Source organism: Garra rufa, chromosome 4 (genome assembly GCF_049309525.1).
Source record: "Garra rufa chromosome 4, GarRuf1.0, whole genome shotgun sequence".
NCBI classification, from domain to species: Eukaryota; Metazoa; Chordata; class Actinopteri; order Cypriniformes; family Cyprinidae; genus Garra; species Garra rufa.
In genome coordinates, this window is record NC_133364.1 from 34,369,251 (window position 1) to 34,397,131 (window position 27,881).

Consider the following 27,881-nt stretch of genomic DNA (forward strand, 5'->3'; position numbering starts at 1 on the left):
TGATTCTTAATACTGTTTAGCCTACACTGCTGTATTTTTATTTAGTTTGTTTTGTTTAATGATAAGTTGTTCGTGAGTCCCTTGTTGCATTAAGAGCCAGGGGTGTAAACTATTGAACACATTAAAGATGTGTACATTTTTCTTATTTCACCTAAAATTATATTTCTTTCATTCAGTACTGCCCTTCCGTAGCTACAGAAGAGACTTACATTAAAGAGGCTTACTTAATTTCCCCCTGATCTTTATATTCAAAATGTTTTCACCCCCGGCTCTTAATGCATCAGTTTTACCTTCTAAACCAACAGTGAACATTTGAAAAGAATTTGTGGGACCTGGAGGATTTTTCTGAAGAACAGCGGGCAGTTTAACTGTTCAGGACAAACAAGGAACTTACTGAACAGAAAAAAACAGCTGTGAATTAATTAGTAAAGAACAGTGTTAGGAATCAAGTGGATGTAAACTTGAATGGGGTTATTTATTTATTTTATTTTTCTAAAAAATTTTATCATTTTCTCTTTTGGACTTATTTATGTCTTTTATGTGAAATATCTTATTCAGGTCAGTATACTGTGCATATGTTTTTTTGTTTTGTTTTGTTTTTACTAATATTTTGTGTATTTTTCTCCTCTAATCCTCACTCACAAAAACTGTTGATTGATGCCCAATACCATGATGTGAGTCTATAATTTTAAGTCATTTTCATTTATTTGTGCAGAACGGCTTTTTAAAGAAAAAAACAGCGCATCTTATAACAAAGTAATTTCCCCCGCATTATTTTCCCTCCTTTCGGCGCTTCACGCTCCAGTCCAGCGGGTGGCACTAACACACACACTTCTGTTTGACAAACACCATTAAACCTAAGAGGAAGAAGATTAGTTTCACTGCGCTCTCTGTTGTTTTGTCGTGATTCTGTTTTAGTACAGTCTGTTAGAAATGTAGTTTCTGTAAAAATACAGTTTTTTTTTATCAAGGTCAGTAAATACCTGTAATATTCTCATCCTCACAGCTGTGACTAGGTTTTGAAGCAAGCAGGAATATCTGGAGAAGTATCAGCTGAACTGAGATCTGCTGCTGTGAAGATGTTTATTAAAGTGGAGAGTGAGGAGAACACGAGTGAACTAGAAACATGGAGAATAAAACAGGAACCAGAACCTTTGAGAATAAAACAGGAACCAGAACCTTTGAGAATAAAACATGAAGAACCAGAAGATTTGAGAATAAAACAGGAGGAACCAGAACATTTTAAATTAAAACAGGAGGAACCAGATCCTTTGAGAATAAAACAGGAACCAGAACCTTTGAGAATAAAACATGAAGAACCAGAAGATTTGAGAATAAAACAGGAGGAACCAGAAGATTTGAGAATAAAACAAGAGGAACCAGAACATTTTAAATTAAAACAGGAGAAACCTGATCCTTTGAGAATAAAACATGAAGAACCAGAAGATTTGAGAATAAAACAAGAGGAACCAGAACCTTTTAAATTAAAACAGGAGGAAACAGAACCGTTGAGAATAAAACATGTGGAACAAGGAGGTTGGTGTTTAATCTTCATTCATCTTTATTGACTGTTTGTGGTACATCAGGCTTTCAAAATACTTCATAATAAGCTTTAATAATACTGACAGCAGTTTTAGATTTAGTTAATTGTAATAGAAACAATCTTTAAAGCAGATCAGTTTGTTGAAAAGTATATATGGGGCAGTAACATTTTCAATGAAGCCCCTATTCATAGTACATTACTATGGCATTTTTAAGGCATTATAATGAATACATAATGCATTATATATATAAAAAAATACTTATTATGATTATTCATGAGATGATAACATATTATAACTATAATACATTATAATACTTGAGTATTTGAGGTTATGACTTTTAAGATTATGATTATTTATAAGACACAATGGAAAGCATATTAAATCTACTTAGTTTATAATGTATTATATCATTTTTATATTTATTTTTTTACATTAAATTTAACAGTATTATTTTGATGGTCCCCAAGTCTATTGACTATAAGCAACTTTCCAACTACATGTCAACTAACACTCCTTTATGATTATTAGTATTATTAGTCTAGTATTAGTAGACTTAGGTTAAGGTTAGGCTAGGTAGAAGATTCACATACTTGGAAAGTTACATATCAGTTTGTCTTTTGGGGAACCATCAAAGTATGGTGTTAGAATATATTTAGCATAATACTAATAATAATTACTGCTAGCTGTCATGCAGTTGCAGAGTTACTTATCAAAAGCTGTCTAAAGGGTACCATCAAAATAATCAAACTGATAATACAAATGTGTCATGTTACACATTCATCTGATACATGATGATACGAGATGATACAACATACTATAAGATTTTTATAATGCAATTCATTATAATGCAGTAGTGCTTGTTGTTATTGTTTATATTGATTCTTGATCTAGATGATTGATTATAATGACTCATACTGTCTTTTTATGCATTTTGTTGCGCCATGTAAACATAACACCATGTCTGCATTTGCAAACGTAGAACGAGAAACAACAAGCACTACTCTACACTGCTCAAAACTCGCGTTTGAATAGTCAGTACTGATTTCTTTAAATATGAAAACATACTTAGAAGCTGTCGGTCAGAAGCACAGACTGTCCTTGCAACATTGTGATTGATCCACTTTATAGCCTTAACCCTTTGTGTACATCTGGCATTGAAATCTGCTCTCCCAGGTTCAGGAAACAGTCCTCCAGTAAAGTTATACCTTCTTCCATTTCGTATTCAGATTCATATTCATATGGGTGGTAATACGTTAATTTACTCGACCCGTGATGTGGACAAGTGGGGGTGTGTTTGAACAAGCTGTTTTAGGGAGGTGTGGCTGAGTCTTAACTTTTAGAATAAATATCTCTTTTGTTTTGAGAATTTAAGCTTTGCAGCTTCACAAATCTTATCTCAGGGCTCTACGCTTACTTTTCTTGTGAGGAGCACTTGTCAAAATTTTAGGAGCACATTCTAAACAATAATGCAAAAATCTGAAAAAAAAATTGTCTTCCCATTACGAGGTAAAATTTGACTCCTTAAAGTAATTTACAGGGGAATTTTTTTCACCTTTTCATATGTTCAATGAGGCTCAGTGGTGGCAGGAGTGCAATCAAATTCCTAAATTCATGTTGAGATTAATTTTTTAAATCTATTTTTTTTTAAATACGGAAATATTAAAGATAAACTGCCAGCAGCTGGGGGCAAGACACTGATTTAATTACTGCATCATATCATTCATTTGATTCCTTCGAACAGATGGTTCATGACCGATATTTGTCATTTTTTAATATATCGGCATCAGTGATGGGGACTCGAGTTTGAGACTCGGACTCGAACGTGCGACTTAAGTCGCACACACAGTGACTTCAGACTCGACTGGAGACTAGTCCTCGAAAGACTTCAGACTCGACTCGGACTCGTTTATTTTTAGGAAACAACTGATGAGCTCGCTGTTATTCCCCTTCCTCCGTTACCTACCTGCCCATGTAACACAACGTATCTGCTGCGCGCAAGCACGGCCACACATTTTTTATTTATTTTTTTTATTTTAGGCACGGCCGCCACACATGAGAGGACAACGAACAAACATGTCGACTGCTGTGCCATTCATTGTTAGCTTTGGATTTAAAAACTTCAAACAAGATGGCCCAAACAGAAGAAGTGCTCAATGCAGAATATGTGATATGAGGATCAGTGATGCGCGGGTCAATGTATAAACAACTCGAACCCGACTGACGTTTCCAACAACCCGCCTGCAACTCGGACCGCAAAATAAATAAATACATAAATAAATAAAAAAAAATAAGTAAATTGTACCGACCTGTTTCCTGACCCGCATGTTTAATATTTGTGACTGACACCAGCGATTATATGCAGCTATGCGGTGGAGATGTGTTCACTTTAAAACATCATTGGGCATTAATTAGGTCGTTTTGTCAAAAGAAATGTTCTTGATTACAAGAAAAATACAGATTGTTCTTGTTGTGATTTATTTTGTCTTTCCTTTATACAGATTTAAATAGTTTCGTTTTCAAAGTACTCTAAATTATGTCAGTGATTCTCCAATGTTAAATATGATCAAGAATTATTTTATTTCGAGCTACAGTGTAATAAGTAAAGAAAAAGATTAGTCTGTAGCCCTAAATATATATAGACTACAAGCTAATTCCTTTTTTCTTAACTTTTAACTTTTTCTAAAAATGATCAAGAATTTTAAATCACCTTAATAGGCTGGGTTAACGAATTTTCTTATACAAACATAACGAATGCACTTCAAAATGAAGTTTTTATATAGAAATTCAGGAATCACCAATATGACAAAATAATATTATTTTATATATATTAATAGTTGTATCAAGTGAATAAGGAAATTATAGTGCTTTGAATTTATTAAGTAATGTTTAATTTTGTTCGTTTCGCTCTCTGGAAATGTAAAGAAAAAATACAGTTTTTACTTGGAATTCGTTTTTAATCCCTGGTTTTAAACAAGCATGAGATAATTATTGCTTGAATAAACATTTAAAAATAATGCTAGAAATTTTATAATTAAGGAAATTAAACAGACCTAGGCATTTAAAAAAAACATAGTGAAATGTGTCTAATAATTCCGAAAAGAAAGAGAAGCATTGGACATAATCAAAAAATTTGAGACATTTATTAGGAATAGGCTACCATTTTCTTAACAATTAAGATGCTGCATGTGTTTATCTAGTCTAATCGAAGTGTGCGTCTGTCCCCCGACTTTCCCAACAAAAATCCCACCCCTCTCAGAAAATACATAAAACTGACATTACTGAGCTATATGCGTTTAAAAGTAGCCTATTAAAATGGTACAATGGCATTGCTCAGTTCAACGTGTTGGGAAATCGGGCATTTTGTCCCGCATCAGCATTTATTCAACAGTTAATAACACTCAACATTCAAAAGGTAAATATTATTCAGCCAATAAAGTGTAGGTCTATGTATTTCATAGAAAATTGTGTCTAGTACTATATAAATTACAAAGGTTTAATTGGCATCTTTATTTCAAATGACCCGACCGACCGCGACCTGAAAATCATTCAAAATATTTTTGGATGACTCGTAACCGCTGGTGACCGCAGGCACCCGCTTATTTTGGATCAACCCGCGCATCACTGATGAGGATAAAAGATTCAGGCTCAACCACATCTAATTTTATCAGGCATCTGAAAACGCATCCTGATAGCTCAGTAACGTTAAACGTGTTTAGCTCAGCATTGACCATCTACCGTTAGCTTGCTTCTTGCTTTAGTTACAATCTAACATACGACTGTCTGTCTTCCTTATGAAATATAAATGAGCGTTTGTTTAACCCTTGTATTGTGTTCTGTTGGACTCTAGCTCAGAGACTTGTGAGCATCTCTGATCGGCATCGGCCGATATCCGTGTTTAGTAGCGCCAATTTAAAGTCAGGCACATCCGTGGGCAGCTCCTTGTTATTGGTGTTATATTGTAAGATTCAATAACAGTTCTGAGAGATAAAGGTAAGGCTTCTATTCTGATATTTCAAAGTCCCATGGCCATATATTTACTATATATTTCTAGTAAACTATGAAGTGTTGCTTTCACTTAGTGGAAGAAAAAATGAATAACGTAGAAGGAACTGGCATAATGCTACAGCTGGTTGAAGGTTCCCTTACTTGCAGTTAACTGTAAAGAACTGTAGTCAAAAACTATCAGCAGCTTGCTTGCTAACATATTAGCCCCAGTGTTATAAGTTCTGTTTGATTTTTCCTGTATCTGAGTTGGAGAATTTCACTGAGGTGGAGGAGGTGGCAGCTCTCACAAACAATGCAGCGTTGTGATTTAGGGCTACGTTACTCCACCCCGCTCGGAGACAGTGATGCACAGATTGTGGTTATATCCGCGGGTGCTGCGGATAATCCACGGCTCGGGTAATAAACAAATGCATTCTAATTACTTGTGGGTGGGTCACGGGTGGATGAGTTTAATCAATAATAATGCAAAAATGAACTACATTTTCTAAAATCTGAACCTGAGTTATGTAGTGAGGACCATGGCGCCAGCTTTCATTTAAATATATTTTGATGATTGCACCTGATGTGTCTGCGCCTTCTTCGTCCTCTCTGTCACCCCAGATACTGAAAGATTATACCTATGGTCACATCCAGATGTCAGTAAACGTAATTTTTTCAGCATGGATTTGAATTAAAAGCATGATTAAAACCCTATACAAGTGTGCAGCGATGTGCAGATCAGCTGTTAAAATTAACCATCCATTCATCATATTATCATGCAAAACTAGGAATTAGAATAATTGTAATGGGAAGATTGTGTGCGGTTAGCAGGTGGGACGCGGGCGGATTACACTATTGCCTGATTTTGCTTTATTTCATCGTCAAAAGTACGATTTTGCTCGCTTTTGTTATCAAAAGTAGTCTGAAACAAGTCACAACTGAGCCGCTGTGCATCTCCACTTAAACAGCGTTGTTTCGTTTATGAATGAACGTGCATTTTTAAACGAATCTAGCGAAATGATTAAATTTCCCATACATAAAGACAGTCACTTGCTTTATTCAGGAATGAATCAGCTGTTTGAACGAATCAAATGAATGATATGATTTAGTAATAAATCAGTGTCTTGCTGCCACCTGCTGGCAGATCCTTGCAGTTATATAAATCATTTAATATTTCTGTATTCAAAATGTTATATTTAAAACATTAATTTAATATTAAGTATAAGATTGAAAGGTTTTTATATTATCTGTTTTATATATTTAATACTTGGTCAGTTTGATTTGTTTGGTTAACTTTGGTTAAATCTTTTATTTTAATACTGTGCAGTGCACAAAATTAAGTTCCGAGAGATGGTTCAAGTCAGTGTTCATGATGTTAAGTTTAGAGATGTTGTGCATCCACTTATTATTAGTGTGAAATTTTAGCATGCAAATAAAGAGGAGAACTTCAAGATATCGACCCTAAATGTCGGCCAAAAATCAGTAACACATATCGGCCACAAGCTGACCCTGACCTCTAAACATCGGCATCGGTTATAGAAAAACCCATATCGGTCAATCTCTACTTTAAATGATCATTATTTTAGATATCCCACACACCAGCTCTACCCAATCTGCTTCTGATGCCACCATCTGTAGGACTTATTGGCTCTGCTCTCAAATGGTAGTTTGTTCATGTTTTTCAGTTTGTAACAAGTTACTGAAAATTAACCATTATTAATTTTTATTTCAGAGTTGATTAAAGAAAAAGAGGAGAATGAAGAATCAAGTGAAGTTGGGGAGAAAAATCATTTCAAAACTGGAGAAAAACCATTGAGTTGCTCTCAAGTCAAACAGAAAGATTTAAAGAAAAGAGCAGAGAAATGTTTAACTTGTGATCAATGTGGGAAGATTTTTTCACGCTCATCAAACCTTAAGGAGCACATGAACATCCATACTAGAGAGAAGCAGTACACATGTGATCAATGTGGTAAAGTGTATTTAGCAGATTCAGGTCTGAGGAAACACTTGAAAGTTCATACAAAGGTGAAGCCACATTCATGCCATTTGTGTGGTAAGAGTTTTTGGCGTCTACAAAGTTTGCAAGTATATGAGAATATAAATACTGGTGTGAGAGAATGCATGTGTTCCAAGTGTCAAAAGATTTTTATTTCAGTAACTTATTTAAAACTGCATAAAAGGATCCACACTCATGAGGGTTCACAGTGTAACAAGAGATTCAGTAAGTCAGGAGACCTGAAAATACATGAGAGGATCCACAATGGAGAGAAATCGTATAAATGTTCACACTGCAACAAGAGTTTTAGTCAGTCAGTACATTTGAAAACACATGAGATGATCCACACTGGAGAGAAACCTTATATATGTTCACACTGCAACAAGAGATTTAGTCAGTCATCATATCTGAAAATACATGAGAGGATCCACACTGGAGAGAAACCTTATAAGTGTTCACACTGCAACAAGAGATTTAGTCGGTCAGAACATTTAAAAGCACATGAGATGATCCACACTGGAGAGAAACCTTATAAGTGTTCACATTGCAACAAGAGATTTAGTCGGTCAGTACATTTAAAAACACATGAGATGATCCACACTGGAGAGAAACCTTATGAGTGTTCACACTGCAACAAGAGATTTAGTCAGTCAGAACATTTGAAAACGCATGAGAGGATCCACACTGGAGAGAAACCTTATAAGTGTTCACACTGCAACAAGAGATTTAGTCAGTCAGTAAATTTGAAAATTCATGAGAGGATCCACACTGGAGAGAAACCTTATAAGTGTTCACACTGCAACAAGAGATTTAGTCAGTCAGTAGATTTGGAAACACATGAGAGGATCCACACTGGATAGACATCTTATAAGTGTTCACACTGCAACAAGAGATTTAGTCAGTCAGAACATTTGAAAACGCATGAGAGGATCCACACTGGAGAGAAACCTTATAAGTGTTCACACTGCAACAAGAGTTTTAGTCAGTCAGTAGATTTGGAAACACATGAGAGGATCCACACTGGATAGACACCTTATAAGTGTTCACACTGCAACAAGAGATTTAGTCAGTCAGTAGATTTGGAAACACATGAGAGGATCCAAACTGGATAGACATCTTATAAGTGTTCACACTGCAACAAGAGATTTAGTCAGTCAGAACATTTGAAAACGCATGAGAGGATCCACACTGGAGAGAAACCTTATAAGTGTTCACACTGCAACAAGAGATTTAGTCAGTCAGTAAATTTGAAAATTCATGAGAGGATCCACACTGGAGAGAAACCTTATAAGTGTTCACACTGCAACAAGAGATTTAGTCAGTCAGTAGATTTGGAAACACATGAGAGGATCCACACTGGATAGACATCTTATAAGTGTTCACACTGCAACAAGAGATTTAGTCAGTCAGAACATTTGAAAACGCATGAGAGGATCCACACTGGAGAGAAACCTTATAAGTGTTCACACTGCAACAAGAGTTTTAGTCAGTCAGTAGATTTGGAAACACATGAGAGGATCCACACTGGATAGACACCTTATAAGTGTTCACACTGCAACAAGAGATTTAGTCAGTCAGTAGATTTGGAAACACATGAGAGGATCCAAACTGGATAGACATCTTATAAGTGTTCACACTGCAACAAGAGATTTAGTCAGTCAGAACATTTGAAAACGCATGAGAGGATCCACACTGGAGAGAAACCTTATAAGTGTTCACATTGCAACAAGAGATTTAGTCGGTCAGTACATTTAAAAACACATGAGATGATCCACACTGGAGAGAAACCTTATGAGTGTTCACACTGCAACAAGAGATTTAGTCAGTCAGAACATTTGAAAACACACGAGATGATCCACACTGGAGAGAAACCTTATATATGTTCACACTGCAACAAGAGATTTAGTCAGTCATCATATCTGAAAAAACATGAGAGGATCCACACTGGACAGTAACCATATCATTGCACTGCATGTGGAAAACATTTTATTCAATCATCTGCTATATACAGTCATGCAAAAAAAATCAGTTGTGTTTTTTTGTGTATATCTCTGGCAAGTTTACACATACTGGTCTGGTATGTACTGTATATGTATACCCATCCCTACTTGTAAATTAGTAGAAGAGAGATCAATCTCATTAGCTTTCACTTTTACTTTCAGTAGTTAATGATCATTTTGAGTCATAATTAAATGTTACCTTTTCATTAATATATTATCTTTACTTGTTATATTTTATTAACATTTGTGGTCAACTCATTGTATTTGCATAAGAAAAAAAATATTTTAGCTTTAATTGTTGAAAGCCATGATGTTTTAGGACTTTTTTTAAAATATCTAAATAAAGTTTTTAAATGGAATTGAATTAAAAGCCTTTATTGTCCTTGTATTTTTTTAAATACAATGAAATTAGGAGTATTAGGAGATTAGAAAGATTAAACAAGTTTTTTTTTTACTCTAAAATGTGGAGTTTATGACCATGACTTAACTATAAAATCAGCTCTTTAATATGAGCCCTTAATTATTTGTTTATTTGTTTGGCCAATAGCGTTGTGGGTTTTGGTTACTTTGAAATAACTGAAATCGTGTGACGAATTGATATAGACATGTAATGCGGTTAAGTAGCCTGGAACTACGTTTGCAGTGCTTTTCCCTGAATAATGCACACATCTAGAACCTTTGTCAGCCAATCAGATTCAAGCATTCAATGGCCTTGTAGTATAATACCTTATATACCATCACCATCTGTTGTTCATAACTCGTATTCAAACTTGTCTTAGTCAGCAGAATGTGGGAACTGAAAAATGAAAAATACTGCAATATGTTCAAAACTGCAGCCTGTTTGATCACCCTCTGTTTGATCACCCTCCCAAATGTGAGCTTTATTACAGATTGTTGTCAAAATAGGCAGGGTCAAATACCAGCAAACAGTAACATCCGGGACAAGACAAAAGCGTAATCCAGAAATACAGGCGTGGGTCAAAATCCAAGAGGGCAGTCCAAAGTAACAAAATAACAAACAAAACAGTGAAACAAGGTAAAACTATGGCTATGAAACAAAACTATGACAATGAAACAAAACAGAGCAATGGCAATGGCGTGAAAACAAGGATAAATGCTTGGTAGAGTCCGCTACAGCAAAACAATACTTTGCAAGGCCCTGCTTAAATGGCCACCAAACAGGATGTTACCCATGAAGCAGCAGAGGGAGCGAGAACCCCCCCGTTACAGAACCCCCCCCCCCCCAGAAGCGACTCCTGGCACTCAAACAATAACAGTCCAGGAGGGTGGGGGAACAGAGGCAAAACAGGGGGTGGGACGGTGGGCCAGGTCCATGCAAGGGAACAGGTTCAGAGTCAGGACCTGGACCTTGGGGCAGAGGCAGACAGTGGGGCACTGGAGGAACTAAGCCTTGGAGCAGTGGCAGACAGTGAAGCAATGGAGGACCTGGGCCGTGGAACAGTTGCAGACATTGGAAACTTGGAGGACCTGGGCCGTGGAACAGTGGCAGACATTGGAAACTTGGAGGACCTGGGCCGTGAAGCAGTGGCAGACAGTGGGAACTTGGAGGACCTGGGCCATGGAGCAATAGCAGACCTGGATCATAAAGCGGAGGTGGGCCTGGACCGTGAAGCAATGGCAGACTGTGGAGTAGTGGAAGCCATGGTGGGGCCGGCAGAGCAGGAAGCCTAGTTGGTGCAGGCAGACCAGGAAGCCATGGCGGAGCAGGGGGAGCCTTGGCGGAGCAGGCAGAGCAGGGAGCCTTGGCGGAGCAGGCAGAACAGGAAGTTTTGGTGTTGCAGGCAGAGCAGGAAGCTCTGGCGGTTCAATAGGCCATGGCTGATTAGGGAGCTTGGGTGGCCATGGCAGAGCAGACAGTTCAGGAGGCCATGGTGGATCAGGGAGCTTGGGTAGCCATGGTAGAGCAGGTACATTGACAGTGGTTGAGCAGACAAGAGAGTTCACGTATGGGTAGTACCCCCTTTTGAGGATCTGCAGTGGGAGCTGCCTCCTCAGGGGGTTCCGCCATGAAAGCCGCCTCCATAAGAGGCATTGGCGCAGCGGACACGTAGACAGACGAGGCCTCCGGAGCAGACTCGTGGACAGACTCATGAACAGACGAGGTCTCTGGAGCAGACTCATGGACAGACAAGGTCTCTAGAGCAGAATCGTGGATAGACTCATGTACAGACGAGGCCTCTGGAATGCAGTGTGCAGCCCACACACTTAAAATGGCAATGGCCATCACAGGCAGTGCAGTGGTTAGTGGTTAATGCCCATCGGGCTGGAAGGTGTGAGGCTTGGGAGCAGTTTTGCGTGGCTTGCTTGGCTTGGGAGCGTTGGCTCCCTAATCAGCCATGGCCTATTGAACCACCAGAGCTTCCTGCTCTGCTTGCTCCGCCATGGCTTCCTGCTCTGCCTGCACCGCCAAGGCTCCCTGCTCCGCCATGGCTTCCTGCTCTGCCTGCACCACCAAGGCTCCCTTGCTTTGCCTGCACCGCCTAGGCTTCCTGCTCTGCCGGCCCCACCATGGCTTCCACTACTCCACAGTCTGCCATTGACGTTGGCTCAGACGTGACTTGGCTCTGGCTTGCTTGGCTTGGGAGTGTCGGCTCTATTGGTGTGCCTGCAGCCCGCACTGACGTCAAAGGAGGGTCCATTACACTTGCAATCAAGACATGGCGTGGCTTTGGCAGATCAGACGAGACATGGCGTGGCTCTGGCAGGTCAAACAAGACATGACGGGGCTCTGGCAGGTCAGACGAGACATGGCATGACTCTGGCAGGTCAGACGAGACATGGCGTGGCTCTGGCAGGTCAAAGGAGACATGGCGTGGCTCTGGCCCCTCAGGCGAGACGTGACTTGGCTCTGGCCGCTCGGGCGAGACATGTCTTGGCTCTGGACGCTCGGGCGAGACGTGACTTGGCTCTGGAATAACAGTAGCAACTTGGCTTGACTCATGAAGATCTGCTGTAACTTGGCTTGGCTCAGCTCATGGAAATCAGCTGTAACTTGGCTTGGCTCAGCTCATGGAAATCAGCTGTGGTTTGGCTTAACATAGACAACCCAGCTGTAACTTAGCTTTACTCATGGAGGACAGCTGTATCTTGGCTTGACTCATGAAGAACAACAGCTGTATATTGGCTTGACTCATGGAGAACAACAGCTGTATCTTGGCTTGACTCATGGAGAACAACAGCTGTATCTTGGCTTGACACATGGAGAATAGCAGCTGTGACTTGACTTGGCTTTGAGGGAACAGCTGTGACTTGACTTGGCTTTGGGGGAACAGCTGTGACTTGACTTGGCTTAGCTGGAACAGCTGCGGGTTGATGTGATTCAAGAGGTGCTGCTGTGTCTTGACGTGATTCTGAAAGTGCTGCTGTATCTTGTTTAGACTTTGGGAGTGTTGGTGTGTCTTGACTTGCCTCAGAATGTAAACTTGTGTCTTGGCTTGACTCAGGATGTGAAGCTGTGTCTTGACTTGACCTCAGGAAGTGAAACTCTGTCTCGACTTGATTCAGGAAGTGCTGTGTCTTGACTTGACTTGGCCGGAACAGTAGCTGTAACGTGGCTTGACCTGGCAGGAACAGCATCTGTAACATGACTTTGCTTGGCAGGAACAGCAGCCGTAACGGGACTTGACTTGACAGGAACAGCAGACTTGATGTGGGCTGGTTCTGGCCTCAAGACCATGGCTTGGCGTGGGTCTGGCATGGCGGCCATCTTGGGCACAGTCTCTGGCGTGGTGGCCATCTTGGGCACAGTCTCTGGCATGGTGGCCATCTTGGCGACAGGCTCTGGCGTGGCGGCCATCATGGTGACAGGCTCTGGCGTGGCAGCCATCTTGGCAACAGGCTCTGGAAGGTCCTGGAGCGGCAGGCATGGAGTGAGCAGGCCTTGGAGCAGAAGACATGGTGTGAACAGGCCTTGGAACAGAAGACATGACGTGAGAAGGCTTTGGCTTGGTAGACGTGATGTGAACAGGCCTTTAAGTGTGTAGTGCATGGAGCACATCAGACATGAAATAATTAGTTATATTCTTTAAATAACTTCTCCCTCGATCTGCGATTAACACCTATTTGCTATGAGCCAGACCTGGGGCCGGATTCACGAATATCTTCTTAAGAAATAAATTCTAAGAAGTGCGTAAGAATGTTCTTAAGTGCAATTCTTGAAAAAAATCTTAAGAAGTTCTCAAATCTGTTCTTAAGAACATCTTAATTTTTTTCTTAAGAAAAAAAAGATACATCTATCTGAGTGAATACATGGCTGAAGACGCATTTAGAAACACTCCAACGTCTTTTTTGCAGATTATCCTAATAATCATAAGCACGCGTAGCCAGGCACGTGCACAGGTAGGGGTCAACCTGTGCAGAGCACATGCCCTTTTTGTAATTACACTCAGAAGTGCCCTTTTTTGGGGGGAGCTTTTTTTTTATAAATCAATGCTATTGGTAACCCTTTACGTCGTTTTAACAAATATTTAACCAATTAAAGGCATTAAAAAGCGCATCTCTTAGAACCGCTCAAACTGTCAGTCAAACTTCACAACCCCGCCCCCTGAGCATCAGGAGCTTAGGTTACAGCACACATCAGTCAGAGTCATAGAGCAGAAGCAGATGAATGTCTTCGTCTTGTAACGGTAAAATATCTTGTTGTTCGAATAAGTGCAACGTTGTCTTTACGAAATAAACACTAATATGTCTATAAAGGTTCATATATTGCATCACCACACCGGTGTGATGTCGTCGTTTTAATGATGGACAAATTGCACACATTCGCTGGTCAAAAACCCGCGGTGTAACTGCATTTGAGTTTGACACAAAGCAACCGAGTGATCCTTGTCAGCTAGCCAGGTAAAATATATTATAAGAAATTTTTGATTTTATGCTATATATATTATCTGCTGAATGTGCTGATGCATGTATATATTATCTGTATAAGTTATTAATACTAATTAAATATAAGGTTTTTTTGTTTTTTTTGGTGATGGTGGAGGTGTTGGGGGGTGCCCTTTTTTCAGTTTCAGCACATGCCCCTCAAAAGGTCTGCACGGCCCTGCGCGTAGCCTATTTTCGTCACAACCTTGACTGGCGCTCGGCTTTATGTTTTTAATGCACCGTGTTTTTAAAACCTTTACTTTTAAAGGGTCTTGCTTAAGCTTTGGCGGTCCGTTTTATTCACTTTTGTGTTGTTTTTGCTCCCTCGTCCGTATGAACGCTTCTGGTATGTGTGTGCGCTGCTACAGCAAACGCGTCCTGCACATATACGCTAAATACGGCCAAAGATTATGTCATATTTTTCGGCCAAGTAAGATAAAAAAAATAATGTTTCATTAAATCTCCCTATCTGACTCGATTTTGTAGAGTTGCTACTAAGTTTTGTAGGGTCATACATAGGCTAATCATGACGATCATTGTTTACATTATCAGTCATTGCTGTCACTTCAGTGAACTCGTGCTCATCTCTATTAATAGTCCTAATATATATTATATGTAGCTAGTAGTGTTGCAATGCTTAAATATAACAGTTAATTTGAAATAACCCAATAAATTAATTAAATAATTCTAACTATTTGGGATTTAAGACAAGTCTCGGGCTATCCTAACTTTAAGAAGTTATTTACGATGGTTTTTAAGAAGATTCTTTTCAAGAATTTGAATTTTCTTAATTTTTTTCTTAAGAACAATCTCAAGTAAAAAGATAAGAATATTCTTAAGATTATTTTTTTGGGAATACAGAATATCCTTAACTTTTTTCTTATTTTAAAAAATAAGAAGAAAATGGCAGTTAAGAAGAAATTTCTTCTTAAGAATGTTTCGTGAATCCAACCCCTGGTTACTATCCAACTCATCCTCCCACCATCAAGATAAGACTCTTTACAGCCTACAGGAATGCAGGGAGATACACTCTCCTTAGTCAGACATACAGTCCCACATACAGTTATATAGAAATGTACATGTATCCATAGCCGTGTTTCCACTGTCGGGCCAAAAGCGGGCGTGCTAGTGCGTGCCAGAGCCAGTCGCGTTTCCACTGTCACTTCCGGGGCCTGATCGTGCCTCGTCGGTGCTTCCTCAGGGCCAATGGCCCGGGTTTTTCGGCCCGACGAAAACCTTGGGCCAAAGCGGGCCAGCCGCGGCTTGAGGCGTGGTCAAAGTGAAAGGCGGAGTTTATGCAAAGGTCCGGTAAGCTCGTAGTCAGGTAAAATATTGTGTTTGCGGTAAGATGCGCATTTCACTGTATTACGTCTTGCAAAGAACTAAGAAACGTACAATGGAGAATCGTCAGTACTGGTCTGCGGAAGATACCCGGGCTCTTCTAAGTATTTGGGCCGAGGACAATGTACAACGGCAGTTTGACGGCGTCTGCAGAAACGAAGACGTGATAAAATACATCGTAGCTGAACTCGCAAAGCTGAATATCCAGCGCACCACAATGCAAGTTCGAGACAAGTTGAAGAAATTGCGGGCGCAGTACAAAGCCATAAAAACGCACAATGGACAAAGCGGTGCCCAGAGAAGGTCCTTTCCGTGGTTCGATATAATGGATGGTGTGCTGGGTCACCGACCCTCCGTTAGTGGAGAGACCACGCGTGATACGAGGGCAGCCACAACAACCGGTGAGTGAATTTACCTTGCTAGCAACGTTACTTGCAAAACAGTTAAAATATTGCTGGTGATGGACTTGCATGTGTATGTATTTATGATTTTTTTTTTTTGTGTGTGTGTTAGAATTGGAATCACAGAGCGATTTCTTGGAATCTGAAGTTGAGCAGGGACCATCTACACCTCCGCTGCTAACATCTACACCTGGTATGCTACTATAGACAAATTCCACTCAAGAATGATTATGTTTGTATGTTTCTTGTCAGCACTTTATCCTAATTGCATATTTATTACAGAGAGGCACGCCGTTCCTCAAGACATTACAACAATCAGAGGAGGATCTCATATGATTCCACAAAGAACCAGGCCAGGTAATTTGGAGTGTACTAAGTAGATGACTGAAACCATACAGATCTCACAACACCTGAATTTTAAGTATTTCCCAGATGTGGAGCTTGTTGTTCACGCTTTTTGTTCCTTTTCTGTTTTTTATTTCTAGAAAGTCGCAAACGCAAAGCAGCAAACTTGGCCTCAAGGGAGTTTTTGCAGTGCATGCGCGACATAACACAGCAACAGCTGGAAGAAGAGCGTGAGTTAAGACGCGAAGAAATGAATAAAGAAATGATGATGAGAAGACAGGAGCTGGATTATGAGGCGCAACTCAGACGGGAAGAGATGTCCCAGAGAGAGAAGGAAGCAGAGGCTTTTGCTTCCGTCTTTGCAAATTTGGCTGCAGCTGTTCTCCAGAGAAAGTAGATGGACACCACAGCTTTTGTCTTTGTTTTAAAGCACATTGTCTTTTTTATAATGTTAATATATTTTTATATTTATTTTTTTTTCTACATATGTTTCACAAACACCTGTTTGTTGTGTATGTACATTTTTAAAGCACACTTGTATTTTGCATTGATACACATTTAATATATAAATAAAGCTATAACTTTGCTGTTACTGGGGTCTACTTAAAATTATTGCAAAAGGGTCATATTGCCTATAAAAAAAATAGTATCAGTTACAAAAAAGTCATTCATTTGTGTTAGTCTATATCAGTAAAAAAAGCTTTTCATTGTAACAGCCAACAAATGTAAATATGATAGAATTACAAATGAGTGCACAAACACACAAGACTTCTCACAAAATTTACAAACAGTTGATTCATTAACAGTTTGTATAATTCATAGTAATGAATGCACAGTTTGTAAATCTGTGAGCAGTCTTGTAAATGTTTGTGCACTCAGTTGTATTCAACAAATAAAATGTCCTACTCTAATAGAATCGCTTACATTTACAAGATATTGATATGGAAATCTAGGCAGTTTTGAAGGCACAATGCTTTAATGGTTATCTTATGGGGCACCTTTTGTGTCCTGTTTCAATCAAGTCCTATTCAGTAGTTGTTACACTATTAACTGTTGTTGAAAACATTATATGCATGTCTGATGAGTATCTATTCTTATTTTAATTTGGACAAATGCATATGAGATCCTATAAAAATGTGATCTAATGTATAAGTTGGTTTACGTGTCCTAAAAAACCCAACAATATTTTTTTTAGTATTAGTTACAAAAAATTCATTCGTTTGTGTTAGTCTATATCAGTACAAAAAGCTTTTCATTATTGTAATAGCCAACAAATGTTACTATGATAAAAATCCAAATGAGTACACCAAAACATTTACAAGACTTCTCACAAATTTACAAACTTATTTCATCAACACTTTCGTATAATTCATAGTAATAAATTAACAGTTTGTAAATCTGTGAGAAGTCTTGTAAATGTGTCTGTGCACTCAGTTGTTTTCAACAAATAAATGGTCCTACTCAAATAGAATCAGGTACATTACGCAGATATTGATATGGAAATCTAGGTAGTTTTGATGGGCACATTACTTGAATGGTTATCTGATGGGGCACCTTTTGTGTCCTGTGTAAATCAGGTCCTATTCAGTAATTACACTATTAACTGTTGTTGAAAACACTGGAATGCAGGCAAACATTTTAAACCCAACAAAAACTCACCAACACATCTTGATAAAATGATAATATACACTGAACCTAAATAAAGGCATAAAAGATTATACTAACAGTACAACTGTGTATCTATTTTGCAGTAGTGTGTAGATTGATGCAATACCAAGTTAGACAAAATAATTTATGTGTAGGACATAAAAACAAAGCTTCTTATCAAATGATTTATTATTGTAATATTTTACAAATGTTGCTGCTGCATAAACAACTGTTGCAGAGCACTTCTTGCATCTGAAAAGACATCACCAACATTACAAGGTGGGCGTTCAGCATCTTCATCACAGCCACCGGTCCACTCTGGCACAAACCTATCCATGTATAATTCACACAGATTGTGCAGTGTACAACATGTCTCCACCATATCAACAACAACATTTACATTGCAGTCATTTCTTTTACTGAGACACTTCCACCGTCCTTTTAACCTCCCAAATGCATGCTCAACCACACAACGGGCTCGACTTGTTCTCACGTTGTATAGTTCTTGACCCTCTGTAAGCCGACCAGTGTCTGGATATAGTTTTAACAACCATTTCTGTAGTGGGTAAGCAGAGTCACCAAGAATAAAGTAGCCTACATCAGTTCCACAAATGTATTTTATTTTTACCCTGAAGTCCTCCAGCCACTGCTCTTCTGTAAATCTTTGAGCAGTGATCTCCCACCAGTCACTAGTTCGGGGATATGCCCACACCTCTGAGGTCCGCATTATATTGGTGTTGTAGTGATGCATCATCTGAAAAATAAATAGAATGAAAGACAAAGATATTAATGACCTTATAATGTAATAGATCTATAAGTGTATTTACATGTTAAAACATAAATTGATCCATCATTTGCAAGACAACAATTCAAAATGTAAACAATACGTAGTCATGTTACATAACTATATGGTAACATACACTTTATAAATAGATGTAGCTTTACTGAATCATCAGAAAAAACTACAATGAAATGTATGCTTTACCTCCGAAATTATCAGAAAGATCTATATTAACATAAAATCTTTAAACGTATGTATAAACAGATGTACTATCGTAATTAAATTAATGTCTAACATTACTTATGGAATTATGTGATGTAATGCTAGCAAAACATCTGATAGGTTTAAACTGCCTAAGCATAACGTTACATTACAAACTCTATGTCTGTATGTTACTAACTCCGTATCTTATAGGGCTAAGATATTGGTTATCAGGTTAGGGTCGCTCAGAAAATCAGATAACATAAATAACTACATAATGTACTTTTACAACATTTACCATTTTCATCCATTGTCGGCGTTTCTGCATTCGCTGTATCCGGCTTCCACGTCGCTGTATAGCTCTTTTTTGCCTTGCAGCTAACATAAGCTTTCGGCGTAAACGTCGCTGAGCCTCCATCTTCGCATCTTGGTTTCGCTGCCTCATCTTCCACCAAGAAAACACCAAAAGGAGCAAACAAACAGCCGCTTCGGTTCTCTCCATTTTGATCGTTCGATGATCACACTATGGTGGCCTACCTGAGTTACTTTCAATCTCCGCGCTGAAAGGGGAGGGGTTTCGTGACGTTTGATCCAAAGAGGTGTGTAAAGGGCGGGCTTTAGGTTTGCGCAGCGAGGCTACTGGCTCGATAGTGGAAACGCAGCTTACTTTTGGCCTTGGTGCTTGCGACTCGAGGCCACTGGCCCCGCCCGGCACGCTCTTAGCACTGGCTCGCACTGGCCCGACAGTGGAAAAGCGGCTAATGTGTTACCTTTTCTTATAGTGTTGTTTCTGTTATGTATGTCTGTCTCAAACATTAATCCGCAATAGGTGAATTATTGTGTGTGCTAGGACTCTCATATTTAGAATCACTCATTCAACTGAGATGACACATAGCTAGCGAACAACCTTTCTTTTCAGTGCGCTACAGAGTCATCTATGTGATTTCAATACAACAGTGTTTGGAAGAACAAAAGTTGCAGATGAATCATCGAATTATTGAATGAAACTCACCTTGATATTCGGAATAATACAATCATTAATCATTAATACAATTATCACTAAAAAGGGCAAATAAAAGATCATTTCACTTCCAATATCCACACTATAGGTTAGTTTCTGTAGCAAATGTAATGTATTTTGTCTATAATATCGTGCAAAACTCACCTATTAACAGTATGAAGACGGATGAAAGTCCCCGCGTGCTGACAGCAGTTTACAAAAATACTGGATAGTAATGTTTTATTTCTGTCAACTAATAAATACAGTAAAATGCAGTTATATTTTCTCTGCGTCATTTGACAAAAACAAAAAAACGGTAATGTCCTGCTTTTGAACTTAGCAGGATTATCCTCTTGAAATTCTGCCGTAAATTAACAGCAATTTATATGTTTATTGGGAACACAACAAACCTCAAAAATAGCCCCTAACTACTACCACTGTTCTATGTATAGTGTTAAAATGTATTATAAATAGAAAGTGCTGCTATTTGTTATTGTCATGACTACAAAACTGAAACCTGGCCATCTCTTGGTCCACTGTTTGACTCTGCCCCGAGTGCGGACCCTGCCTTGTGCTGGTTTTCCTGAGCACCTGGTTAAGAATTTCAAGGATGTTATGTACAGCTGCAGATGCAGCATCTGCACTAAGATTAATGCCTTGCTGAAGAATATAAAGACCACTTTGATACCTGCACTACAATGACACGTCCTTAAATATAATAAGTATAACTGTATAAAAGAGCAATCTAACTAAAATGAAAACAATCAAACTACATGACATAACATCAGTGCATTGCAAACTTGTGAATAACAACAATAACCCGCAAAATAACTGTTGCACACTGTACATGAATAAAACTTTTATCGATGTTATTGATTAACGTTACTTTAGCAACACGAACTTACTTCAAGCTGCCCTGGGGGACAAGCTGAGGTGGAAGATGATGCCGCTCCGTGTCTCTCCTGGGAGCTCATCTTTAGAAACTAAGAGACGACCAGGTGAAATACTAATAACATTAATACTTAATATAAACAAAGCACGACGTATTGCACACCGCAACAACTTTCCAATATGCTCGCCACTGACGTCACCGTCTGTGCTTTCAGGTCAGAGAGCAACTGTCCATCAAAAGCTCATTAGCCAATCAGAGTAGATCGCTGTTAAGCCCGCCCCAATGAGAGGTTTGTGCCAAAACAGCAAACGAAAATTTGCGAAGCGTAAGCGAAAGCTGTGGCAACGCATTCAGAATCCTTGATTCGCGAAAACGATTCTTTGAAAATCATTAACAAAGAATGCAGCATATTTGAAGAGCATGTTAAATTTGTGCGACTGAGTTCATTTTTTTCATTTTCATTTTGTTTTTCTTCTTTTGCAGTGGCATATTTTGGATCGTTTCTTGGAAAGTTACGTGTAGTTTTATAAAGTTACGTTCATTCTTATTGGCACAAAAATAATCCCATATTGGTCTGTCTGGTTTTGTATCAGTTGTAATTCTGATGGGGTATATAACTGCTGAGAAGGCCGAGTTTGTCATTTCTGCAAATTGAGATAGCTATCATGGCAAAAAAAAAAAAACAGAAAGCTGTAGAGCTAGTTAGTGTCTGTGGATATATTCATAGTGTGTCGGTTGTTAAAATAGCTGCAGTGAGAAAAAAATAAGTATTTCAATGCGGTTCTTTAGGTCAGCCGAGAAACGTTCCACGATGTTGCCCTGCTTTCTGCTGAGAGGCGCAACCTGCTTTTATGAGCGCAAAATTGCAGAAGCCCAGTGAAGTTGAGCAACGTCGTAGTTCAACCTAGTACAGTAAGTGTGTTATTGAATGTTGTTAAATTGTGTATTCTGCGTATTGTAGTACTCATTTTAAATTATATTTGTTGTTTTCCTCATTTTTTCAGGCCGTTCTGGTGAAGGTGTCAATGTCCTGTGTGGAAGGGCAACAGGTGACTGTGATCCCTAATTTGACGTTTCCATACAAGCAACCTCCGTCTAAGTGTAAGCGGACCGTGGGAGACATCAGAAAAATGTCTGCACGTTATTATGTAAGTGTTTAATATTGATTTAAGTTTTAGTGCGTTATGTAATTTGCATACTGTTTTTCTTCATTTTTCTTAATTCTTCAGTTGGTGAGTTGACTGGGCGGATTGTGCATTTAAGGGCTTCAACAGAGATGGTGGAGATCCAGGGCCGACAAGTGGAGACGCAGAGTGTGATGCTGCAGGATGCCAGCGGGACAATTTGAGTTTAGCTGTGGGAAAGTCAAGTGGGAGTCGTTTACTTTGGTAAGACTTATAAGTTCACCCAGCTCAGCACGAGAGAGTTCCAAGGTGAACTGTCCCTAACTAGGACTCGGGAAACAACTGTTGAAGCAGTTTCATCTTTACCGGGACTTGGAGCAATGCCTCGCTGTGATGTGGAAAAAGACCCTGTTGTTTCTCTCAGCGGTGAGGTGATTAGGTCGGAGGTGACTGTTTCTCGGACCTGCGGAAACTGTAAAACTGTGCAGGTGGATTTTCAGCCGAAGGCGAAGTTTCACAGATGCTGCAAGTGCAAGATGCTTCAGAAAACAGGGATGTATAACCCAAGTACCATTGCCAATGTTACTGTGTTAGGAGATATCGGAGAGATGAATGTTTCTGCAAACAATTCCGTCCCCCCTGCTGAAAAAAACAGCATATGCTGGTTAGGTATGTTTTGGTGCTGGGATGCTGGTTTTAGCTGGTTAATGCTGGTCCTTTGCTGGTTTATGCTGGTCCCTTGCTGGTTTATGCTGGTCCTTAGCTGGTTAATGCTGGTCCTTAGCTGGTTAATGCTGGTCCTTTGCTGGTTTATGCTGGTCATGTTGCTGGTCAAGGACCAGCATAAACCAGCAAAGGACCAGCATTAACCAGCAAAATGACCAGCATAAACCAGCAAAAACCAGCATCCCAGCACCAAAACATACCTAACCAGCATATGCTGTTTTTTTCAGCAGGGCTGCGCAGGTATTTGGTTAATTGTGGACTTAGTCATCTGCTACAGGACGCCCAAGACGTAGAGGAGCATTTTTTAAACTGTGGTGTACTTAAGCTGCAGATTCAAAATGATAATGCGGTTGCTATCGGCAACATTTCTGAGGAAAGTCCGTCTACTTCTGAAGAATCCACGTCCGAGGTTTTCATGCCTGCAGCAGGTGAAGTGGGGTCGGTGTCCGTGACAGTTGAATTGCAGGCAAGCGTTGAGTCGCCGGTGATGTCTGCAACAACTGAATCTGAGTTTCTTTGTGCAAGAGGTGAAGCTGAGCTTGTGTCATGTCAAGTCAAGTCACCTTTATTTATATAGCGCTTGTAACAATACAGATTGTGTCAAAGCAACTGCACAGTATTTAAACAGAACAATAGTGTGTAAGTAACGCATTATTGAAGATAATCAATTTTCAGTTAAAGGCAGTTCATCAATGAATTCAGTGATATCATTGTCAGTTCAGTTCAAATAGTATACGATATCGCTGGAAAATGTCCACAACTAAGCAAGCCAGAGGCGACAGCGGCAAGGAACCAAAACTCCACAGGTGACAGAAATGGAGAAAAAAACTTTGGGAGAAACCAGGCTCAGTCGGGGGACCAGTTCTCCTCTGGCCAGACGAAACCAGCAGTTTGTACCAATGTCCAATTGTAGAGAACTCATCAGGTTCCTGTGGTGTAGTACCGATGGCTATCTAGGTTGGCGAGGTCTTCATTGATGATCGGTCTCTGGAGCTTATCTGGTTGACATCCATGGCTATTGAAGTCATCTCCAGGTGGTGATCCATGATCTAAGCTGGGTGCGGACTGGATCCGGGGGACTGCAGTGACCATCTGATCCAGATACAGGCTGGGTCTGGTGGCTACGGTGACCTCTGAATAAGAATGAAACAGACTAATATTAGCGTAGATGCCATTCTTTTTACGATGCAATGAGTGCATCAGATGTTATGGGAGGTTTTCGGTTCCAGCTGACCTAATTAATGCAGCCTAACAATCCTTTAACGGATTTGAATTATAAGAATGTGTTAATGTTTTATGTGTAAGCCAGGTTAAAGAGATGTGTCTTTAATCTAGATTTAAACTGACAGAGTGTGTCTGCCTCCCGAACAGTGTTAGGTAGATTGTTCCAGAGTTTAGGCGCTAGATAAGAAAATGATCTGCCGCCGGCAGTTGATTTTGATATTCTAGGTATTATCAAATTGCCAGAATTTTGAGAACGCAGCGGACGTGAGGGACTATAATACGATAGGAGCTCGTTCAAGTACTGAGGAGCTAAACCATTGAGGGCTTTATAAGTAATTAGCAAGATTTTAAAATCTATACGATATTTTATAGGGAGCCAATGCAGTGCTGACAGAACCGGGCTAATATGGTCATACTTTCTGGTTCTAGTAAGAACTATAGCTGCTGTATTTTGGACCAACTGGAGTTTGTTTATTAAGCGTGCAGAACAACCACCCAATAAAGCATTACAATAATCTATCCTTGAGGTCATGAACGCATGAATTAATGTTTCAGCATTTGACATTGATAGCATAGCTCGTAATTTCGATATATTTTTAAGATGGAAAAATGCGGTTTTGCAGATGCTAGAAATGTGGCTTTCAAAGGAGAGATTACTATCGAATAGGACGCCTAGGTTCCTAACTGATGACGACAAATTTACAGAGAAGCCATCTAGTATTAGACTGTGTTTTAGGTTATTACTTGTGGAGGTTTTAGGTCCAATAATTAACACCTGTTTTTTTCAGAATTTAACAGTAAGAAGTTACTCGCCATCCAGTTTTTAATATCAGCTATGCATTCTGTTAGTTTTTCAAATTGATATGTTTTGCCGGGCTGCGAAGAAATATAGAGCTGAGTATCATCAGCGTAACAATGAAAGCTAACACCATGTTTCCTGACGATATCTTCCAAGGGTAACATGTAAAGCGTAAAAAGTAATGGCCCTAGTACTGAGCCTTGAGGTACTCCATACTGCACTTGTGATTTAAATGATACCTCTTCATTTATTGCCACAAACTGATGACGGTCTGATAAGTACAATTCGAACCCAGCCAGTGCACTACCATTAATGCCTACATAATTTTCAAGTCTATTTAAAAGAATGTTGTGGTCAATAGTATCAAACGCAGCACTAAGATCCAGTAGCACTAATAGAGAGATGCAACCACGATCGCTTGACAAGAGCAGGTCATTTGTAACTCTAATAAGAGCAGTCTCAGTACTATGATATGGTCTAAAACCTGACTGGAAATCTTCACAGATACCATTTTTCTCTAAGAAGGAGCATAATTGTGAGGATACTACCTTTTCTAGTATCTTTGACAGAAAAGGGAGATTCGAAATTGCTGTAGTTAATTAGTTCATTGGGGTCAAGTTGTGGTTTTTTAATGAGTGGCTTAATAACAGCCAGTTTGAAGGTTTTGGGAACATATCCTAATGATAGTGATGAATTAATAATATTCAGAAGAGGATCTATCATTTCTGGAAGTACCTCCTTTAGTAGCTTAGATGGAATAGGGTCTAACATGCATGTTGTAGGTTTAGATGTTTTAACAATTTTATACAATTCTTCCTCTCCTATAGACCATTTCAAGCGCTATTCGGCGGCTTAAGGAAGTGACGTCGTTGGTCCCAGGACGTTTCCGGTTAGTGATCCAGCGCATTCAAAACAATGGCGAGAAGCGCTTTATGAACAGTGGGATTGCGGTCATATATATACAAACATCCTGCTTAAATGTCTAAATTAAAATTAGATCCTTGTCGTTCGGTGGTTGTGTGCTCCCTCTGGGGCGGTACTAACATTCTGAGACGTGTTTAACGGTAGATTTCCGCGAAACGTACCCGTGTTGCGGCAGTGAAGGAGAAGGCTGGATAACAACAAGCAACTCTAGGATATACAGCGCACATTTCGATTCAGGCAAGTAAATATCGTTTTTAATTAATCGGTTTATTTGTATATCTTTACGTTAACTCTTCAAGTATGATGCTGCATATTTTAAAGTAGCATTTTGTCATTGTTTACATATGCATCTAGCTTTCGTGTGTAACGTTAATGAAAAAAGACAAGTTTTTTATTTCTGTTTTATTTCTGTTTTATTGCTAAGTGTTATGTGGGTTAAATTCATATTAGTCGTCTAGTTATTTTGTCAGTTGACAAATGCAGTGAGTAACATGAAAGTACGTGAATGTCGTATTGTGTAACAGTTAACGGCAGTAGTTTACAAAACGTAATGTTTATGGTAAATATTATTTTCCATCACATAAGCTTTGGTAATGTTAATTCCAAGATGTACTGATGTATTAAGCAATAATAGCATTATTATTTTTTTATATTGTGCATTATATTAAATAATTGTTTTTCTACTTTTATCCTTATATAATGTAAACAAAATTTATACAGGTGATTTCTAATATCATTTGTTTCTTAGTCTAGGAAGCATTTTGATGTAAGCAGTTGTAAATATGCAGCAGGGTCACTAAATCTGACAATACAGTGTAATACTGAAATTTGTTAGCTCCCTGTAATTCCCATAGAATTGGTTAAATGTTATATACATTTTCATAATGATGGCTAATATCCTTTGTTTTGTTTTCTAGAAAGTATTCTAAACTGATGTAAACAGTTGCAGAAATACAGAACGGTCACCAAATCTGAGAAGGCAGTGTAAGGAGAGCCATCATCTGTAGACACCCAAGGACAGCTGATCATCCTGCAGTGACAAACCACATCTGACCATATCAACACCCAGATGTGATTGAGAACTTGAGTGTAGTATTCAGTAATTCAGTGTAGTACTTAAAGCGACTGATGACCAGGCCAGATACAGACTGCTGCTTTTGATATTTGTTCCCCCTTTGTACTCCATTTCAGTTCAAATGTTGTTTCAGTTGTTGTTTCATTTGTTGAAGCATTTTATGTTCATACAAATATTTACATATCAATACATGTGCTGGAAATAAAAACAGTTGAAAGTGAGAGAATGCTTTTTGTCTATATACAGTACTGGTCAAAAGTTTGGACAAAGTAGTTTTTTTATGTTTTTGAAATAAGTATTTTATGTTTATTAACATGATTAATTATTTAAATGATTTCTATTATAAAAAATATGTTGTGCAAAGCTGAATTAGCCATCAGCCTTTACATTACACCAGTATTCATTTTCACATGAATATATATGTGTGGGTGTGAACAGTAAATACGTGCAAAAAAACATATATGAATGCTTTATGTGTGTTTGTGTGCGTTTATTAATCTGCAGATATACAGGTTTATGTAAAACACGTTAGCCAGCATTGAATTGCGACGATCTTGTTTATTTGTGATCACATGATGACTCGGAGCATTCATACCCTCCACTTGCACTGTTCCACAGCAACAAACTTGACCAAACTAACGTTGAACACATGTTGAAATGAATTCAACACGTAATAATAGCATCGAGCGCTTAGTTTAATAGCATACATTTAGCGTTGTTTGGAACGATATGTATTGTGAAAAGTAATGTAGGCTACTAATGAAAACAAATATTTAAACAGAAATACAGACTGACCACGCAATGCAAGTAAATTAATCACGAACAACCTCCGGATATCTTGGGAACAAAACATGAAGTAAGTTGCACTGCTTGCTTCAGACTGATGACATCCATTGTACGAATAAATGTTCACAATATTTCCGTTCATGTGATATGCTTTTAGCAATCTCCCGTGTACACGCACGCAGCATCGATTAGTTAATGAGCAGCTTT

At 38.9% G+C, this 27,881-nt stretch overlaps 1 long non-coding RNA gene and 1 pseudogene across 1 annotated transcript; both read left to right on the forward strand.

Annotated features, from left to right (window-relative positions):
• LOC141332898 (uncharacterized) overlaps nt 1-27,881 on the forward strand; it is a 160,707-nt pseudogene continuing 132,826 nt past the window's right edge.
• Nucleotides 14,535-17,017, forward strand: LOC141333938 (uncharacterized). The gene is made up of 3 exons (XR_012355447.1): nt 14,535-16,343; nt 16,433-16,507; nt 16,636-17,017. It is a non-coding gene; the product is annotated as an uncharacterized lncRNA (long non-coding RNA).